Source organism: Balaenoptera borealis (assembly GCF_965194805.1).
Source record: "Balaenoptera borealis genome assembly, chromosome: 7".
Taxonomy (NCBI): domain Eukaryota; kingdom Metazoa; phylum Chordata; class Mammalia; order Artiodactyla; family Balaenopteridae; genus Balaenoptera; species Balaenoptera borealis.
The window spans coordinates 12,158,937-12,178,981 of NC_138864.1; positions in this window are offsets into that span (position 1 = coordinate 12,158,937).

Consider the following 20,045-nt stretch of genomic DNA (forward strand, 5'->3'; position numbering starts at 1 on the left):
AAGGAGGATGAAACATGACCCTAGGCTCCAACTATTCCTACAAACATGTATATGATCAGTGTCTGTAAAAGAGCAAAAGGGAGATTGTCACACAATAAATCAGGAAGCATGAGTGAGAACCCGTGGGAGGTGGTGGCGAAGGGGAGTGGATGGGGCACAGAAACAGAAGGAAAAGATTTAAGATATTGAAATGAAAAGATTCTGATTATAAAACAACTAGCCTTATTATGTACAAAAGAAGAGAAGCCAAGCTTTTAATATGGGAACTAGAAACCAGAACAAAGTGACATTGCAGATTTGGAAAAGGACCAAACAGAAATTCTGGAACTGAAAATACTAAAACTGAAATTAAGAGCACAAAAGAAGGCCAATAAACACATTTGAAGAGATAAGTAGTAAAACTGAATGTAGATCAAAAACATATAGAGAACAAAGTGTGGAAGATTGAGAAAAAGAGGGCAGAAGACAAAGAATGAACAGAATGGGCCAGTCTAACCTGTATTTAATTGAAATCACAGAAAGGGAAATGGGACAGGGACAGTTTTTGAAGTGATAATGACAGCAAATATTCAAGAACTGGTAAAAGATACTGCTTCAGCAATTCAAGAATTCCAAGAAACCTCTGGAGAATAAAAGAAATCCATACCTAGACACATTGTGTTGGAAATGCTAAAAACAAAAGGCAAAGAGAAAAATCTTAGAAGGAGCCAGCTAGGAACAAAAGAAAGAATACCTTTCAGGGAGTGAAATTTGAATGACAGCTGACATCTCAACAAAGAGAAAAAGGTTAGAGGGAATGATGCCTTCAAAGCCCCGAAAGGAAATAAAGGGCAACACAGAATCTTGTACTCAGCAAGGAAATATTTTCAAAGTGTTAGTGAAATGAAAACATTTTTAGACAAATACAAATGGAGAGTGTGCCACACAGAACCTCACCAGAGCAATTCTTCAATATCTATTTTGGGAAGAAGGAAAAGGATCCCAGAGAAAGGTCAGAGACAGAGAAGGAATGAAGAGCAAAGAACTGGAGACACTGAAACAAAAACCAACTGTTCAAAAATTAAGTGGACTTAAAATACACTTCAATAAAAAGTTTCAGAAGTGGTGAAATTTTATAAATATTCTAAATTATTGTATTGTTTGATGAGAAAATAAAAGGTATTGTTTGTCATTAGACTTTCATAAATTATGAATGGATGTTATAATTTCTAATGTATCTGCCAAAATAATAGAATAAAATGGTGTATGCCTTCCAAACCAACTTAAAAATAGAAGAGGAAAATGTTAAATATTCTCACTCTACTTCTTAAGTGGGAATTGCGCAGAGTGAGTTCCTCCCAAGTAGTACAATTCGGAAAGAAGTGGAAAAAGAACACCTTTAAGGGAGTGACCTGACACATACTCTCCTGAACAGGTGACTAAGGTCACAGTGATAAGTCATGTTGGTTATGTGTACCCTTGATACCTTGATGAGGAGAATGGCACATTACTGTGTGGTATTCCCTCCAAGAAGCAATTACTCCAGTCACCTGATGACAAAAACATCAGACAAATCTAAATGGAGAAGCTAAACACCTGAATATTGGACCAGCACACCTGAAAACTCTCAATTTCATCAAAAACAAGGCAAGTCTGAGAAACTGTCACCAACATGTTGACTAAATGTCAGTGGGATCCCGAATGGGATCCTGGAACCAAAAAAAGGACATTAGGTAAACACCAAGGAAATAAGAATAAACCATGGACTCTTGTTAATAATACTGTATCAGTACTGCTTCATTAATTGTGACAAATGTACCATTCTAACGTAAGATGTCAGTAATGGGGGAAACTGTTGTGGGGAATATGGGAACTCTCTGTACTGTCTGTGTAACTTTTCTGTAAATCTCAAATTATTCTAAAATAAAAAGTTTACCTAAAAAATTCTAATTCTAATCAATCTGGAAGACCAAAAGTGACAAAAATAAAAATATAGAACCAATAGGGCAAATAGAATACAAAATATATGATGCTATATTTGTACAAAATTATGGCAGTAATGACATTAGATGTAAATATACTAAATATATAAGGTAAAAGATGAAAACCCGTTAGATTCCATTTTCAAAGCTATATCCCATCTACAAGAGAAATTTCTAAACAGAGCAATACAAAAAAGATGAAATGTACAGGCATGGAAACAAGACAGATCATGCACATACAAAGCAAAAAAATAAATAAATAAAAGAAAGCTGTAACTAAAACAGGCAATGTAAATTTTAAGGCAATAAACATTACTATCCATACAAATAACCACTTAGCAATTATGAAAACTAAATTTACCAGAAAAGTTTAATAACTCAATTTTTGTTTATTCAATAATAATGGCTTCAAATATTTTCAGCAAAAATCAATAGAACTACCAAAAGAAAAAGATAAATCTACATCTATATTGAAAGAATGTTACACATCACTCAAGTTAAGAACATAGAAGATTTTAAAATATGCATAATAGCATGATCTAATAAGTATTTTAAGATGCTATACAATATACATTATTTTCAAGTCTATATAGAGCATTTACAAAACTACAGAAATTCTATAAAAACAGGCCATATATCGCCTTGGTATATTTCAAAGGTTTGGAATTCACAGAGTGTATCTCTGACCACAGGGCAATTTGATTGGAAAAAATAGGAAGATGAAGACGAGAAAGTAGCTTTGGAGAATAGGAAATAAACACATTTAAAACAAAACCTCTGGGAAAGAATAAATCATACTGGGAACGAGAGAACATTTTGAACTGAATGATTAGAAAACAAAACTGCATATCCAGATGTGTGAGATGCAGCTGAAGTTGAGGGACTTATGAGCTTTAAATTCAAATGTTAACAAAGAAGATTAAAAATAATGAGTTTAGCATTCATGCCATATGCTTAGAAAAATAATGGAAAATTTGCTGCTCCTCCGAAATTAGAAGAAAATAAATTATAAAGATAATATTGTAAATTAACAATAAAGAAAACAATAATTCAACAAACAGACAAACTTTGGTCTATTAAAAAACAAAACGAAAACTGAAAACCAGTGAAAAACCACAAATAATCGTTCTCTGAAGTGAGAAGTGAGAGAGTGGCATGGACATATATACACTACCAAATGTAAAATAGATAGCTAGTGGGCAGCAGCTGCATAGCACAGGGAGATCAGCTCGGTGCTTTGTGACCACCTAGAGGGGTGGGATAGGGAGGGTGGGAGGGAGACGCAAGAGGGAGGGGATATGGGAATATATGTATATGTATAGCTGATTCACTTTGTCATACAGCAGCAACTAACATAACAATGTAAAGCAATTATACTCCAATAAAGATGTTAAAAAAAAAAGAAATAATATTCAATGAATAATATAGTTCTAACTGCACACAAAATATTCCAGAGAAGAGGAAAACATGCTATAATAATCCTGATAACAAATCATAGCACTCAAAAAAAAAAATTATACAGTCTCACTTTGGATGTAATAACCAAGTTAAGTTTTACAACCAGAGTGGCAGATTATTTTTTATGATTAAACCAAGTGATATGAACTCACAACATTAACAGTTGAAAGGTTAAAAAAAACACAGTATCTCATATGATGCAGGAAAAAGTATCTCATAAAATCCAACATCCATTATGATAGAAAATTTTATCGAATTAGTAATAGAACTCCCCTAACCTGAAAAGGGTTTCTATAAAAACTCACAACAAACTTCCTTAAAACTACTTGATATTCAGGAAAAAATGTTTCTTCTACATTATGCTGGATATCGTAGCCAGAAAAGAGATAAATGGAATAAGAGTTGAACCCAAACAAACAACAATAACAATTTGAAACATACGTATATATGTTTATATATATGATTACTGATATATGATGAAGTATAGAACAGAATAGAGATTCCAGAAACAGACCCACGTGTATATGCATAATTTATTTTTGATAAAGGTGCAAAGAAAAGAGAATAGTCTGTTCAACAAATGGTGCTAGAATAATTGGATATGCATATTAAAAATAAACATATATTCCTAATTTGCACCAAGTACAATAATTAATATGAAATAGATCATAGACCTAAGTGTAAGACCCAAAACTATGAAATTTCTAGAATATAACATAGGAGAAAACCTTTAAACCATGAGTTAGGCAAAGTTACTCAGTTACAACAGCAAAAGCATGACCCATAAAAAATAAATTGATAAATTGATCTTTATGTAAATTTAAAAGTCAGCTTTTCAAAAAACATTGCTGAGAGATTACAAAAGCAGTCTGCAGACTGTTAAAAAATATTTCCAAAGTATATAGCTAAGAAAAAAGACTTGAATCCTGAATATACACAGGACTCTCCAAACTCAATGACAAACAGCCCAATTTTTTTAAATTGATGGAAGATTTGAACACTTTATCCCATAAGATATATGAATGGCAAATAAGCACATGAAAAAATGTTTAACATCGTTAATCATCAGGGAAATGCTAATTAAAACCTCTGTGAGGTATCACTACACATCTATAAAAGTGGCTAACATTTTAAAAGATGTGGAGGAATTGGAACTCTCATACATTACTGATGGAAATAAAAAATGGTACAACCTCTTTGGAAAGCAGTTCAGCAGTTTCTTTAAAAACTTAAACACTTACCATATGATCTAGCTATTCCACTGCTAGGGCTTACCCAAGAAAAAAGAAAGCGTATATTCATACAAAGAGTTGCGTGTGGATTACCATAGCAGCTTTGTTTGTAAGCAGGAAGCTTTATTTGTAACCTAGAAACAACCCAAATATCTTTCAATAGGTGAATGAATAAAAAGCTATGGTATATTCAAACATACACTCATGCTGAATCACAAAGTGATCTCAGAATAATTATGTTGAGTCAAAGAAATCAGACAGAAATGAGTACATACTCTAGACTCCATTAATATAAAATCTAGAAAATGAAAGCGAATGTATATTGACAGAAATGACATCAGGGGTTGCTTGGGGACAGAGTAGGGAAGAGCTGGGCTGAAGAGAGAGTTCATAAGGAGCACGAGGAAAGTTGTGGTGTGATGGACATGTTCATTATCTCGACTGTGGTGATGATATTACACGTGTGTGCATATGCTAAGACTCACCCAATTGTACACTTCAAATATGTACTCATTTATTGTTTATGGAATATACCTCAATTAAGCTCTGATAAAGCACCAAAATTGTGTTTCATGTATCAATGAAAGCACAAAGTCCAAAAATAAGGAGTTAAGTTTGGGGGAAGCTGAAAATTCCTTTTAATGCCATGTCATCCCTGTTTGAATACCGTAGGCAAGTTTCCTACTGGGGAAAGAATAGAGCATCTTCCCTCTGCTTTCGTTTCTGCTGGTTTAGATACAAAGGATTCTGAAGACCAGAAAATAATCAAACTGTTTTGAATAAGAAGTGGTCAGACTCATTTGGAAAGTTTCCAACTTTTTTCTTATTTTTGTTTATGGATGTGGCATTTTTAAAGCATGCTAAAATGTCTAAAAGCCTATCTGTTGAAAACCTATGTTTGTATTTAGGAATAATGAACCACATCTTGGAAAGAAACTCCACTGGCTAGTTTTTTTAAAATCTACTTTTAGTCTTGTTTTAGCCTCATCATTGACATGTGTTTTAATCCAGCCTTAGAGTAATAAGGTGTTGTTTTATAACTTGAATTCCAAGAAGTAGCTTGGCAATTTCCTTGAATCTCCTTGTATAAACTTCCTTAAAAAGAAGAAAAACTGTCGTTTTGCCTTGACCCCAAAGCCAAATATTTATTTGCCACCTTTTGACCTTTTGCTATAAAAATTTTCCAAATGTACAATAGGAAAGAGAGTAGCATAATGAAACTCCATGTCCATACTCAGCGTAAATATCATCAACATTTAACCAATCTTACCAACTTTCATCTATCCTTCCATTTTTATTTTGAAACTCCACCTTATTTATTATTGTAATCAAAACTACACATGTAAATCTTAACAAATATATAACTTTAGACTTAGATTCAATCAAACTAAGAGTTAACTTGATATTTGAATGTCTTCATTAAACTTGCCATTAAAAGGTAAAGGTTAATTCTACTCCAAGCTACAGTGTAAGTGATTAAGGGCTGCGGATTACTTTTTTGTTGTTATTTTTAATTTTATTTTCACACTCTCGGTTTTCGTGCAAGAGACCTATGGATTTTATTTATCAGTACCTCGTGTTAAAGCAAAACAAAAGAAAACAAAAGCAAAACCTAGCATTTTAGCCCTCTGTCTCTTTACCCTGGCTTATCGAATCACCCTTGCAAGCCGCATATCATGGAACAGGAGGCAAGAGGCACAGGGGATGGAACGATTCAATTTGGTAGTTGCGGACAGGATGGGGAAGAGCTGCGCTGAAGGGAGAGTTCATAAGGAGCACGAGGGAGGTTGTAGTGCGATGCACAGCAGTCTCTGGTGAGACGACCCCTCTCTTCCTGGTGAGAGCGTTCTCATTTTTGCCAATATTGCATCATTTAAAGTTCAACCCCTGTGAATCCAAGGCTCCTCCTTGGCCTCTTCCAGAGATGATGTGTGGGCGTGTGTGCAGGGGTGGGCGGCCCTCATGGTGGCGGAAGAGAGGGCATACACGTCAGAGGTTCACTCTGGACCCTCCTGAATGTCTATTTGGGACAGCAGCTTTGAGGCTGGTAAGCAGTGTACAAGGGGTTTAGTCATCACCTCTGGGCAGCAGTGGTCAACCTTGGTCAGCTGACCAGGCAACCAGTTAGCCAGTTTCTGCGTCCTCTACAGGGAGGTGAAGAATTTGGAATCATTTCTGTACCTCTCAGAAGGTCTGAGGAGGGTCTGGAACTCGTACCCCAACCTGCTGCCTGCCTGATGGCACCACACCTCCACTGTCATTCTTTTGTGTTTATCTGCAGAGGGTCACTCTGCAGTGGTCCCCCTAGACGCCCCAGTAAGAACTGGGGCCAAAGATCCTCTGCTCTCAGCTTCTCTCTCATCCTCCAGAAGAACCACACCGCCCCACCTTGTTCACCCCCCAGGACTTCAGCATGTGTGTAGACAGAAGCCCCATAATTAACACAACGTTGAACCAAATGCTTCCCCGCACCCCAGTCTCTCTCCCACCTCCCACGCTCCACCATACGGGTTGCGCCACGCTCATCTGCCTGACATCAGATAGTTCTTAGGAAATAATACAGAGAAATCTCATATAGCTTCCTTCCAATCCCTCCAATGCTAACACCCTGCACAGTTACAAAGAAAATGGAAAATGTAAGTTGATTTGCCACAGGCCTTGCTAGTAATGAGTACATGAGGTCAAACTTAGAGCAGTAACTCAAAACCTATTGACTCATCCCACAGTTCCATGACCCATAACCTCCAGATCTTACTCAAAAACCAATCTTTCCTCAGAGGGTCTGTTAAGGTCGCCCATTAGCTAGAGTCACTCGTACCACAACATTTGCTATGTTGCAGCCAACATTGATGTCTATGGAGGGTCTCCGTTTGAGGGGAGAGGCTAACACATTCATTTTATTCTGTAAACAAAAATGTCTGATCACATTTTGTTCTTTATAATATCACACATTTTGATTATTCCATAATTTTCATTTTTTAGTGTTATCATCACTAAATGATTAAATGAAGGAACTAGAAACCCAGATTAGAAGTAGCTTATTTCCTCAAGACTTATGTTGTATGGAAATTATATCATTTATGTTGCATGGAAATGACAACATTTTGTTTCATGTAAATTATTGTAAAAGTCAAAGGCCATAGGAATATCCAGGAAGGATGCACTCCCCCTTCTCCTGGAACAAGCCACCGAAGAAACCTTTTAGAAACCATTCTGTTACCTACGCCATCATCAAACCAATGAAGTCTCACTAATCTCTCTAGTACATAATGAGCTGCTTCTTCAGATGCAAGCGTTTTCTACCACTTTTGTTCTTGCTGCTGCACCCAACATAACCCAGCTCACATGTCGCCCGCCCTGTCCAGCCTCTCTCTGCCCACTCACTAGGCACAGCTCCTTTACAGACACGGTCTGTATGACACTCTTGTGGTTTCACCTTCCCTGTCTCATTTATAAAGCAGCTACAACAGGGGCTGTGTCTTAGGTGCTACCGCTTCCTCTCTGCTTATACAGTACCTGGTAAACAGGAAGTGCTCCATGTATGATCATCAATAGAGGGCCTGGCAGGAAATAGAGGGCATTTTTAGAAGGGCAAATTGGAAAGAGAATAATGAAGGGACCACAGAGAGCCACAAAGGGTGAGAGCCCCTAAGGATCATTAATAGCAGAAACCTTTACCACCCTGGGTCTGAGAGGGCCAGTCAGTAAAGGGAGCTCAGGGAGGGCTGGCGCTAAGGCAGAGGGATGTCCTGCGGCCAACCACGTGGTTGGGGAGAGGGAAGGTAAGGATCAGTCTTCTTCTCTGTCATCTCTGGCATCATTCCAGAGTCCCCCATAGACCAAACACAACCAGAAGCTGTAGGGGCAGAGACAAGAGAATTCATAGAGATTTCATAGAGATCCTTCCTGATCTCTACGGCAGGACAGGGAAGGGCAGAGGGTAGACTGGTGAGGGGGTGGTAGTAGCTGTGGGCAGCAAATGAAGAATCACCAGTACAAGATATTGTTAAAGGAACAACCGAATGTGAAGAACACTAGGCTTATGCCAAGTGCATGATGTCATATGCAACCAGGGGACCCATAAAGTGGCTGTGAATCAAGGTTTGATGACTAACTCAAAAGATCACAGGTCAACATTTCAGTGAAAAAGGAATTCAGTTTTCTTCAGGACTCATATTTTCCAATTGATTTACTTTAGCCCACACATCCAATAAATTTATGTATTTTAATAAATTAAAATACATTTTTTCCAGCCAGTATAGAGAGTGCCTACATTAGCACATTCACAGTTTTTGTTTGTTTGTTTGTTTGTTTTCCAGGATCAAGATTTCCTTAGTAAGTATTTTTAAGCAACTGCAGCGTACCCAGTTTATCCAGTTCTAGCGATGGCCTCGTGACACCTCGTGCTTTCGAGCCACGGGCAACCCAGTGTGCTCACTGGGACACATATGCAAATCCTCTCAACTATCATCAGAGTAAGCTTTGGAAACACCTGAGGGGGAAGGAAAGCCAATCAGTCTGCAACATGAGTGTTGATGCTGTCAGGCCAAACCCTGGGAGTCCCAAGGAGAGAACTGCTTCTTGACAATCTGGAAGAGGGCCTCCAACAAAGTGTAGTTGTAGGAAAAAGGAAACCAGCATTTTTAAAGATAAATTATAATGATGACTTTTTTCATTAAGGGCAGCTGCATACATCTTTAAAATCCTTCAAGGTGGTACTGTCACTGACACTTTACAAGTAAGGAACAGTCTCAGAGAGGTGAAGCAACTTTGCGTGCATGATTTGCAAGGAATACAGAGTGGGTTCGTACTGTTAATGTGGCTAAACGTAGACTGGATGACTATTTGGAGAAGACAAGGTGGAGAGAGATTGAAGGTTAAATGGGGAACTAGCACAGATGACATTCAAGTTTAATTTAGCACTGAGATTGCACAGCCATATGAGATTTATTTAAAAACCTGTGAAAGAGAAGAAGAGGCAATATTATATAACATCCTGGACTCCTGAAACACAGTCGCCTGGGTTCAAATCCTGCTCTGCTAATTACCACCGTGAATAAATCACTGAATTTCTCTTAGCTTTCTTCACAGAGTGGCTGTGAGAACAGAGTAAGTCTGGGTAAATGTAGACGGTCTTCAGAGTACAGCCTGGCACATGACCTGTCATATAAGTCAGATTATACTTATATTCATTAACGTTTGAAGGTAGCTAACAAAAGCAAAGCAAATAATGATGGATAATGAGATTCTATTGTCAAACATCTACTCCTTCAGCTGACCCATTATTAAAGCTTATTTAGGAATTCACTCTGCTGCCAATAGAACTAAGTTTCAAAAACTATTGCCCTGAATTTGGACAAATTTTGAGAAAAGGCTTTCCAAATTTGTAGAGTTTAAAATGTAGAATAGTGCAATTTTATGACTTGATGGTAAATTATGTCACAGTAATAAAATCCACTGAACAGGCAGATATGCCTGCTTTTAAGTCACTGAGTGCTGTGAAACCCTGCCCTTCATTTAGAACAATCCTCTCCAGAAGGAGAAGAAAACACACTTTGAGGCCATCTGTGTCCACAGACCCTGAATTCTGTTCTAGTCGCTCCCCTTTGAAAGCAAACTTTAAATGTGTGTACAGAAAGGAAATGAAACAGCCTGCGAAGATTGTAAGGGGAGGATCTATGTATAACTGACTCTCTTAGAAATCTACCTTCAGTTCAATGAAAAGTGCATGAGCTGGGAATGATCTCAGCAGCCCTATTCCCCCTCACCTAGGCTGAGAGGCAGGTGATGTGAAGAACAGGAGAGACCAACAGTCTGACCCAATCATCAAAGGAACCGCCATTTGCAGGTTGAGATTAATTTTTTCAGGCACAGATAGTATGTCCAGATTTTATTAAGTCTAAAACTCTCCTGATTAGTGCCCACTTGAGACACCCCGAAATGTAGTTACACGTTGGATATTCTGCAACAAGTAAAATATTTAGACTTCTTAACTCACTGTTCTTTGAAATTTGTAACTAAAAGAACAGGGTAATACATTGAACAAAAGATTCCCAGTGGTGATTATGAGCAGATAAGAGTGCTGAGAGAACAAAAAACCAAATTTTGTAAAATTTTGATTAATTTTAACACAGCCAAAAATTATATCAGAACTATTCTGGTAATTGTCAAATAGACTGTAACAATTAACATTAAGAAGTGACACTGATATTCAACTATTTCTTTTACACACATAGTCACCACAGTTTGGGGACACATGTGTCACCGGCAGAAGAAATAACTATCTGCTAACCACCGCATTTCGTCTATACGATTTAACTGCCTGAACCCCTAGAGTTTAAAGAAATTGTTGTCCTAGGGCTTAGGACATGTATGCTAAATACTATTTCTGACTGAAGTTTCATTCCAAGTCTGGGGCAGGAAACCTACAGGATTAGCCTGAATATTCCCATCATGCCAGAAGCCACGGAGGCATCAAAGATTGCTTAGTCATGTCAGAAGCCAATTTAAAGACATCTCCTCTGCCAACTAAAGATGTCTAAAGATGGGACAGAGGAAGCATTGAGAAAGACCGTGACTGTCACAGATAGGAAGGCATCATATGTGTTTAAAATCACTACTTCAGAATGACACATTCACACACACACAGAGACACACACACACACCCACACACACACACCAGTCGAATCTACAGGTAACCTCCAGAGGATTCTAAAGACCCACATCACTAATGTGAAAAGTGTAAATAAGGGAGAAGATAAAGAATTGTTCCTGCCTTTCCTATGCAATCTATAGCTAAGGTTAACCAAATAGTGGATGGACATTTTCTCTTTATAAAGGTATTTCAGCTAATAAATGACTGAGAAAGAATAGCTTGAGAATTATCAGCATTGTGCATCTAATGAAATAATGAATCTATACAATGATCATCAATGGTGCTCATTTCACAAAAAAAGGGAGACAACCAGGCATTAATGGCCTCCTGACACTGACAGAATGACACAGCAACACCTATGCCGATTCTTACTATACATTTCTTGTCAGGTGTTTATATGTAATGACCAACATGTACAAATATAGGGGCCAGAGGAACATGTTAATTGACAACATAATAATGCTAGGACTCTAAGAAACTGTATGACAAACACTCTGTTTTCATCAACAAATGAATGGCAAGTAATAAAGATAAAAAAGAGAAAGAGGAAAACTGTGGGTGGAAACAGACCTAAGGGACATATTAATCTATGACCATACACTCCTTTATTCTAGATTTAGTTTAAACCCTCCCTTAGAATTCCACCTTAATTCATGTAATGGCCATCAGTTTTTAAAGTAGAGGGATATCTTGGCATTTATTAGTAATCACATAATGCCATAATTCTGATTTTCAACGACTGGTTAGTTATCTGCCAAATCCATGTTGAAAACGTATTGAAACTGCATGCTTTGGGGCCCGTCTTCACCCATTTGGGCTGTGTGGACAAACCCTTACAATGCAGACACCATATGTTCAGTGCATGTTGTAGAGGTCACCTTCCTGTTGATCGATGAGCCCAAGGGCAATGTTCTTTGTGGATCTGTCTGGGTGGAGATATTATGCCAGGACCTGTCAATGTGTCAACTGTGTCAGTGGCTCTCCAAGCAAAATACAGTTCAGAAATCTCATAAGAAGTTCTTGCTTGAATCACATTCTTTCATTAATAATCAAAATAATAGAAAATTCCCTTCTGTAATTTTCGGTGTTCACTAACTGAATGTTTTAAATAACTTTAAATCAATAACTTTAATTTATCTATATTGCTGCTATTGTAGTTGCTATTTCTTCCGATCAACAATGCATGCACCCAGCACGTCTATTCATTATGCAGCTCTTTACTTAGTTTCAATCACTCTCCTGAGATTCACAACTGGATTACCTGCCTATTGGGTATCTCAAAAAAAAAAAAAAAAAAAAAAAAATCACACCCAAATTTGATGCTATTTTCCCTTGGGGACTTTGTTCATAAGCCAATGACATCAGCAGACCAGTCCTCTAGGCTTCACAAGCAGTATCTTCAGCCCCCTGCCCCTCACGTGCAATCCAACTGTGTTGACACTCACCTTTCCTCCACATCTATATGGCCACATGTAACCAGTCCCTATCATCTTTCATAGACTAATTGAACCTCCTTCCAAATGTTTCCTTCAACATCTTGTCCTTTAAACTCTAATATTTCCTCCCAGCATTGCCAGAATATGTGGCCCGAGACACATAAAAACGTTTTGCTCTGTACTCCCCACCCCTGCCATGAGTCTCTGCCTCTTCCCCATGGCTTCAGGAGTCCTTAGGCTACACTCAGCCCTCTTCTTCAATTTCCACATCCCCAATCACTCTGCCCTTCAGCCCCCGCATAGTTCCCATGCTTTTGCTTCTTTGTGCCTTCATTCATGCTGTCACTGTTCCCAGTCTTTTCATTGACCAAAACCCCATTCAAGCTTCAAATCAGACTGGAACACTCTATTCGCTTTCTAGGACTTCCATAACAAAGTAACACAATGTCGCTGGCTTAAACAAGAGAAATGTATTCTCTCACAGTTCTAAAGCCTGCAAATCTGAGATCAGGGCATCTGCAGGGTTGATTTCTTCTGAGGCTGTGAAGGAGACTCTGTTCCACATTCCTTCCCTAGTTTCTGGTGGCTTGTTGGCAATCTTCGGTGTTCCTTCTCTTGTGGAAGCAACACTTCTATCTGTCGCTTCAAGTTCACAGGACATTCTTCCTGGGTATCTGCACATGTCTACGAACAGATTTCCTTTATGTAAAGACACCAGTAGCATTGGATTAGGGGCCTTCCCTACTTCAGTACTACCTCATCTTAACTAGTTACATCTGCAACAATTCTATTTCCAAATAAGGCCACATTCTGAGGTACTAGGGGCTAGGACTTCAAAATATGAATTTTGTTTCAGAGTCAACAATTCAACCCATAATAAATACCCTCTTTCTCCTCCCCTTCTTCTCTTTTAACAGAGCCTTGAGCCTCTAAGATTCCCTGGATTCATGTTTGTCCACCGTTGGTAGGACTGCCTTTCCCTCTGTGTCTTCACAAGAATGTTCCCCTCGTCTCTTTTGTTTTTCCCAACAGTCTAACATGAAATCTGGAAATCTGTCTTCTAATTCACTGTTTATTTTAATAACCCTAAATCACATGTATTAAAACTACCAAGTTCTGATTCCTGAACATCTCTCATCTCACTAGACCTTGGTGCAAACTTGTAGGTTTAGAATCATCCCCAATTTACAGATGAGGAAACTGAGCTCAGGGAGACTGAAATGACTTGACCAAGTTCATGGAGATTATAGGCGTCCAAAAATACAAAGATTGTATTCCCAAAATGTTTAAACATTATAAAGGTGATTAAGACAATAATACCAATGTTTATGGAGAATCTTTGAAGTCTTCATGTTAAAGGCCTTTTTATATGGGAAATAAGTAAAAAGCTATATACATTCCAAGTCCCATCAAATTTCATCTCCAGGAATATTTCGAGTTGGTGTTCCTCTTCTTTTTGTATGAACAGTGTGGCATAGGGCTTCATAGTGGCTTGCAGCACTGACTAGATTCTCATTTCAGCTCTGCCACTTACTGGATATGTGTGGCCTGAAGTAAATGATGTAACTTCTCTTGATTTTTTGATTTCCGGGTCTGTACAAGAAGGATAATAAGATACCTCTCTAAAATGGCTGCGGAAGAATTAAATGAATTAATATACTTAAGCCTTAAAACAGTGCCTGGAGTGTCCATTCCTCATCTACTTGGGCTCTATGGCTCTCCTGGACTTTGTTGATATTGGTGAGCACATAGGTCAACTTTAGCCATAGGAATATATGGGAAAGAGCCATTAGATAAAGTCTATTCATTCAGCATCGGCAAGGTTATCTGCAGCAACCCTTGGAAACTAGTCTTTGTAAATCAGTGTCAATTATGCGTATCTTTGTCAAATCAATGGTTCTCAAAATGTGTCTACAAAGAAATGGAATTCTGTAGAGGACATTGGTGAGGTAGTCTTCCCTTTGCTCATAAATGACTCAATTTCTACCAGACAGATCTATAGACATTTGTTTGGAAAAATGTTCAGAAATGGTTTACACAGTGTTTTTGATAACTAGTAGGGCAATTTTCCCCCAGCTTTTCTCTCTTAATTGTACAGCAAAGGACCTGCCCTAGATGCAGCACCATTCCTTCCTGAGTCTTGATTTTGTGGTGCCATGGTTCTCACTGAACCCTTGTCCTGACCATGGTTCTATCTTCAGAGACCATACCATACTTACCTTAAGCTAGATAATCTGTCTGGAATGGAATAGTTAGTACCTAGGAATTTCTAGCCATGTGTAGCATTTCCACATGACTGATTATTCAAACCAGAATCCCATGCTGAATCAGCACTTGCCTAGTTAATTCGATCATTATACAAATATGAATATACTTATAATATCATTTTTCTGGAAGTAGTATGGGACAGATGGCTGTACTAGCAGAGAGAAACAGCCATTTGTTTCCATATTTGTAAGTGAAGCCTCTCAAAGTCTGCTTTGAAGGTCACTAATGGTCAAGATGGGTCTGTAGGAGTATTGCCTGACCAGCCCCATATTCTGAGCTGAACAAGCATCAAGGTGGCAAGATAAGTTGTTTCAGCTTTTCAGTCCCGGTTGTTGCTAAATGTCCCTCTTCCCTCACCCACCTGCACCAGACACACGTGCCTGACTCTCTCTTCATAGTGATTTGATGTTCCAACCCACCTGAAACTCAACACTTTTTCAAACCCACTCCACTGCTATGAAGTCTGTCATTAAGGGAAAGACCCGAAGGCCCCTGTAACTGCTTTACAACTAGTCTCTCTTCTCTTTGGTTTACATAAAACAAGACTACTAGAACTTTTCACCCAAAGTATGACATTATTGAGCATAAAGGGAGCTCCACTGTCTATAGATTGAGTCCAAACCCCTCCCCCTGATATCTGAGGCCTTCTCCAATGTGAGATCAACCACTTCCATGAGTACCTTCCCACACCATACAAGCCACCTGAGAGTCCTTTTTACACAGAGTTGCCCTTTCCATCCCTCGTGCCTTTTACTGCCCACATTGTTCTTTCAGGCCAGAAAGCTCTTCCATGAAATTGTGCATTTTTCCTTCCTCTCCAAGGCTTCCCCCTTCCAGCCCTCATGCAGGAGCCTGACCACCCCATCCTGCAGGGTGGTATCATGTACCCCTTTTTTAATGCTCTCTCTAGTCTGGCTCTGCATTTGTACACATTAATAAATAGCTATTTTTCTTTTAAAGGAGAATTTTATCTCCTGCCAAAGGAAAATGAATGTTAGAGCTTAGTTTATAATGCCTAAACTATAAATTTTGCATGCGCTCAGGAGTCAGTGGAACGTATTCACATTCCTTGCGACTAATTAAAAAGAAAGAAGAGAGAAAAAGAAAAGAAGTTTTCAGCATCCACTGAGCACCTGAGTTGTCAGCTGTCAAGCTTATTCCATTTTAATGACTTACCCATGTGTGGGAAGAGCGAGGGATGCATCTTTTGTGTGTTTTACTTCTGGCAAACGTTTTCTTTGGCAAATGTGGAAACTCTTGCAAAAGTCATGAATAAAGCAAGGCTGCAAAGTTTCCATCTCACATTGCAAGCCAATATTTCCTTGGAACATGGACGCTTCATAACATCACATGCTACTCTCAGAATCCAGTTTGAAATCCTTCCACACCTCTGCAATCTGTGGGAAGAGGTGCTCTCTCAGGTGCAGCTAAGATTGAAGAATTTTTTCATAGTTTTCTCAGTCTTACCCAGTTTTCTAATTATGTGCTTCATGGGGATTGCCTGGAGAGTTTGTTAAAAATGCTGATTCCTATCGCCTAAGCACAGAGATTTTGATGTATAAAATTCTAAGACTGAGCCTAGGAATTTTCATTTGCACAAATACTCAAGTGAAACAGATGTGGGTGGTCCATGGACCACAAGTTGAAAAACACCAGTCAGAGCTCAAGCTTCTTAGTGCAGCTTCAAATGCCACCCCGAATGGTTCTTGTCTACAATTCCAGCTTCATTTGTCATTGGTCCAATTCACACAGTTAAATGACAGTCACCCTGTGTTTATAAATCCCTTATGATTTCTACCCCCATTCTCTCCCCAACTTTGTCCACATCATTATTTTCACCTTCAGTGTTCTTCCATAGCCATCTCCAACTTTCATCCAAGCTCATACCTGTCCTTGAGGCTCAAATCACTTATAATCTCTTCTCTCAGATATACCTTCCAAATCAGGCTCTGTGGTAGAGCCTGTTTCTTTAAAAGCTTCCACTGGAAAGCACATACTGTGAAAGTATTTATTTATTTATTATACTCTACTAAAATTTTACATAGGATTTCATTGGTTCAAGGTCTCAACACTCCCAGGATCTCTGATTTGTCATTCTAAAGGGAAAGAAGTGGGAAAAGGAGAGCGTTAGAACCAAGTGAGAACCTACATGGGTAGGGCAATGCACTATTTGTGTTGATGAAATCTTCAGAAAAACAATGTAATGAGAATTAAGTACAGAGGACACTTGAATAAGAGGTAAAAAATTACGAGGTAAGTATAAGAGGATGAGGACATTCCTGAGAACGAGTTTCCCCATCTCTAAAAGAGAAGTGGGGAGAAGGTGGCCTGTACGATTTCACGGATTCTCACCCAGTCTGTGACCGTGGTCATGTGCAAGAACACACAGGCTCGCTCCTTAGTGAGCCTCAGGTGTTGTGGGAATGACAGAAGGAAGAGTGGATAGGGTCAGGCTACACCATAATGCCTAGCCAACAAGGAATAAAGGACCAGACCAGAAAACATGGAGTTGTTTGTGGATATAACTGCAGAAGAAGGTCCCAAAGCAGGTTGCTTGTGAATAGAGCTCTAGCCCAGAATCTTCTGGCCCTAAGTTGAGAGAAATCTTGGACAATGGGATGAGGTACAGATTTTGTTTGTTTGTTTTAAATTTTTAATTATAGTAAAATACACATAATATAATATTTACCATCTTAACTTTTAAGTGTACTGTTCAGCGGTGTTAAATACATACACATTCTTGTACACATCACCATTGCCTATCTCTAGAACTTTTTCATCTTGCACAACTGACTCTCTGTACCCATTAAACAACTCCCTATTCCCCCACATCCTCACAACCCCTGACACCCACCATTCACTTTCTGTCTCTATGAATCTGACTTCTCTAGATACCTCATGTGAGTGGAATCATATAGTATTTGTCCTTTAGTGACTAGCTTCTTTCACTTAGCATAATGTCCTCAAGGTCCATCCACGTTGTAGCAGGTGTCAGAATTTCCTTCCTTTTTGTTGAGGAAGTATTCCACTATAGCGATAGGCCACGTTTTGCTTCTCTGTTCATCCATCAATGAACACTTGGTTGCTTCCACCTCTTGGCTATTGTGTATAATGCTGCCGTGAAGGAGGGCTGCTAATCCAGTATGACCAGTGTCCTCATAAGCGAGTAGTCATGTAAACACAGAGACACAAGAAGAAGGTCATGTGATGATGAAGGCAGAGATTGGAGTGATAGAGCTACCAGCCAAAGAACATGAAAGATTCCCAACAACCACCTGCTAGGAAGAGGCAAGGAAGGATTCTCCCCTGTAGGTTTCAGGAGGAGCATGGCCCCGCCGACACCTCGAGTTTGGACTTCTGATCTCCAGAACTGTGAGACAATAATCTCCTGTTGTTTAATCCACCCAGTCTGTGCTACTTTGTCATGGCAGCCTTGGAAGACCAACACGGCAAGTAAGAATAGAGACTGGAAAATTATCAATGTAAGGAAAAGAATCAGAAAACTGAGGAGAACCCCTATCAAATCCTTTCTAGAGGTCAGTCTTACTCTGGAAAGTACACAGGGAGAGAACACAGAAGGCAGGTTTGGGAGAGAGCAAGATTCAAGCTGATTTTGAAGGATTGTGGAGGAAGGATAGAAAGTGTTTGGGGCAGTGCTTGTAGCATATGTAGACATATGTTACGTAAGTCTATGTAGCATAGACATAAAGGGCAAGTACAAAATGCCTGGTGTCTTTTAGAGGACACCACATAATAGGGACTGGAGAATGGAGGGATGTATAGAATGAGGAAGAATACGAGTCAGAGAGGGCACAGGCAATGCAGAGCAGGAAAAACAAATGCAGAATATACTGGAACTGGGTGTCACCTCCCCAGAGCTGAGCTTCGGAAAGGTAAGTTTGTTCTGTGTCAGGAAGTTGGACTGGAGATGAAGAGGAGATTAGGAAAGGCAAGTTAGGAGGTGGTTGTGATAACCAGGAGGACACGGAGGAGGGCTGGCAGGGGCCAAGCAGACTCTGAGGGTGGAAGGCTAAGGCATACTCACAAACCTCTTTGGGAAGGAGCTGACCACTAGTGGGGAGAGAGGAAGAGAGAATGGGTCCATTCTGATGCCTCTGGAAGTAGCAGGGAAGCTGGAGGGACGTGGAGGCTGGCTGGGGCTGGAGACGAAGTATTTTAGAGGAGCTGACGGGACGTTACAGGGGAAATGTCCAGCTTGCTTTGGTGATGGAGTAAAGCTCTGGTAGGAGAGAGGTTAGATAGCACAGTTCTATCTACCTGGACAAGGCCATTGAAAACATGGGGGAGACTGAGATCACCCCCAGACAGACTGAAAGGTTGGGGGGGGGAATCACTTTTTAATTGCGTTTTTAATGAAGCAATTTGCCAAGGGAAGACCCTTGCTCATTGCCTGTTACAAAGTCACAGAGATGGACAAGATCTGAACACCCCTCAGACACCAGCAGTGTGGTCTTCAATATATCTCAACTGCGTTGGCCACCAGGAGCCAAATAAGAACTCTCTCCACTTGCTCTGAGAGTTTTCTGGACTTAATGAGAACACAAACACCACAAACCGTTTGTCTCAGGAAGGTTCTTTTCCGGACAACCCTAAGAACGGAAATCCATCCAACTCACATGGATGTCCTTGACGGTGGAACTGGATTCAATTTCTCGAGGAGACCCCTTGCCAAGGATCTCCTTTCCCACTATCCCAGCCTCTGCAAAGTGTTTACGTCCAGGCTATGCTTATGTACTTCACTAGATGTTTACTTCTGTGGATTTCAGGATGTGGAGACACTCATAAAAAGCAAGATGCTTTTTGATATTCAACCAGTTCAGATGCAATCAGGATTAACCCCAGGCCTTCCTGAGCTTGTAAAATATTCAGTTAAGTGTTTTAGCTCCACTCTGATGCACCCGTTTCTCCAGAGAGAAGGAGTCAAGCCAGCAAGTGAAGTGGGGAAGTTAAGTACTCTCAGTGTTTGCAACCTGACCAAGGAAGGCAGAAGTACCATAAATCTCAGCAGGAAAGC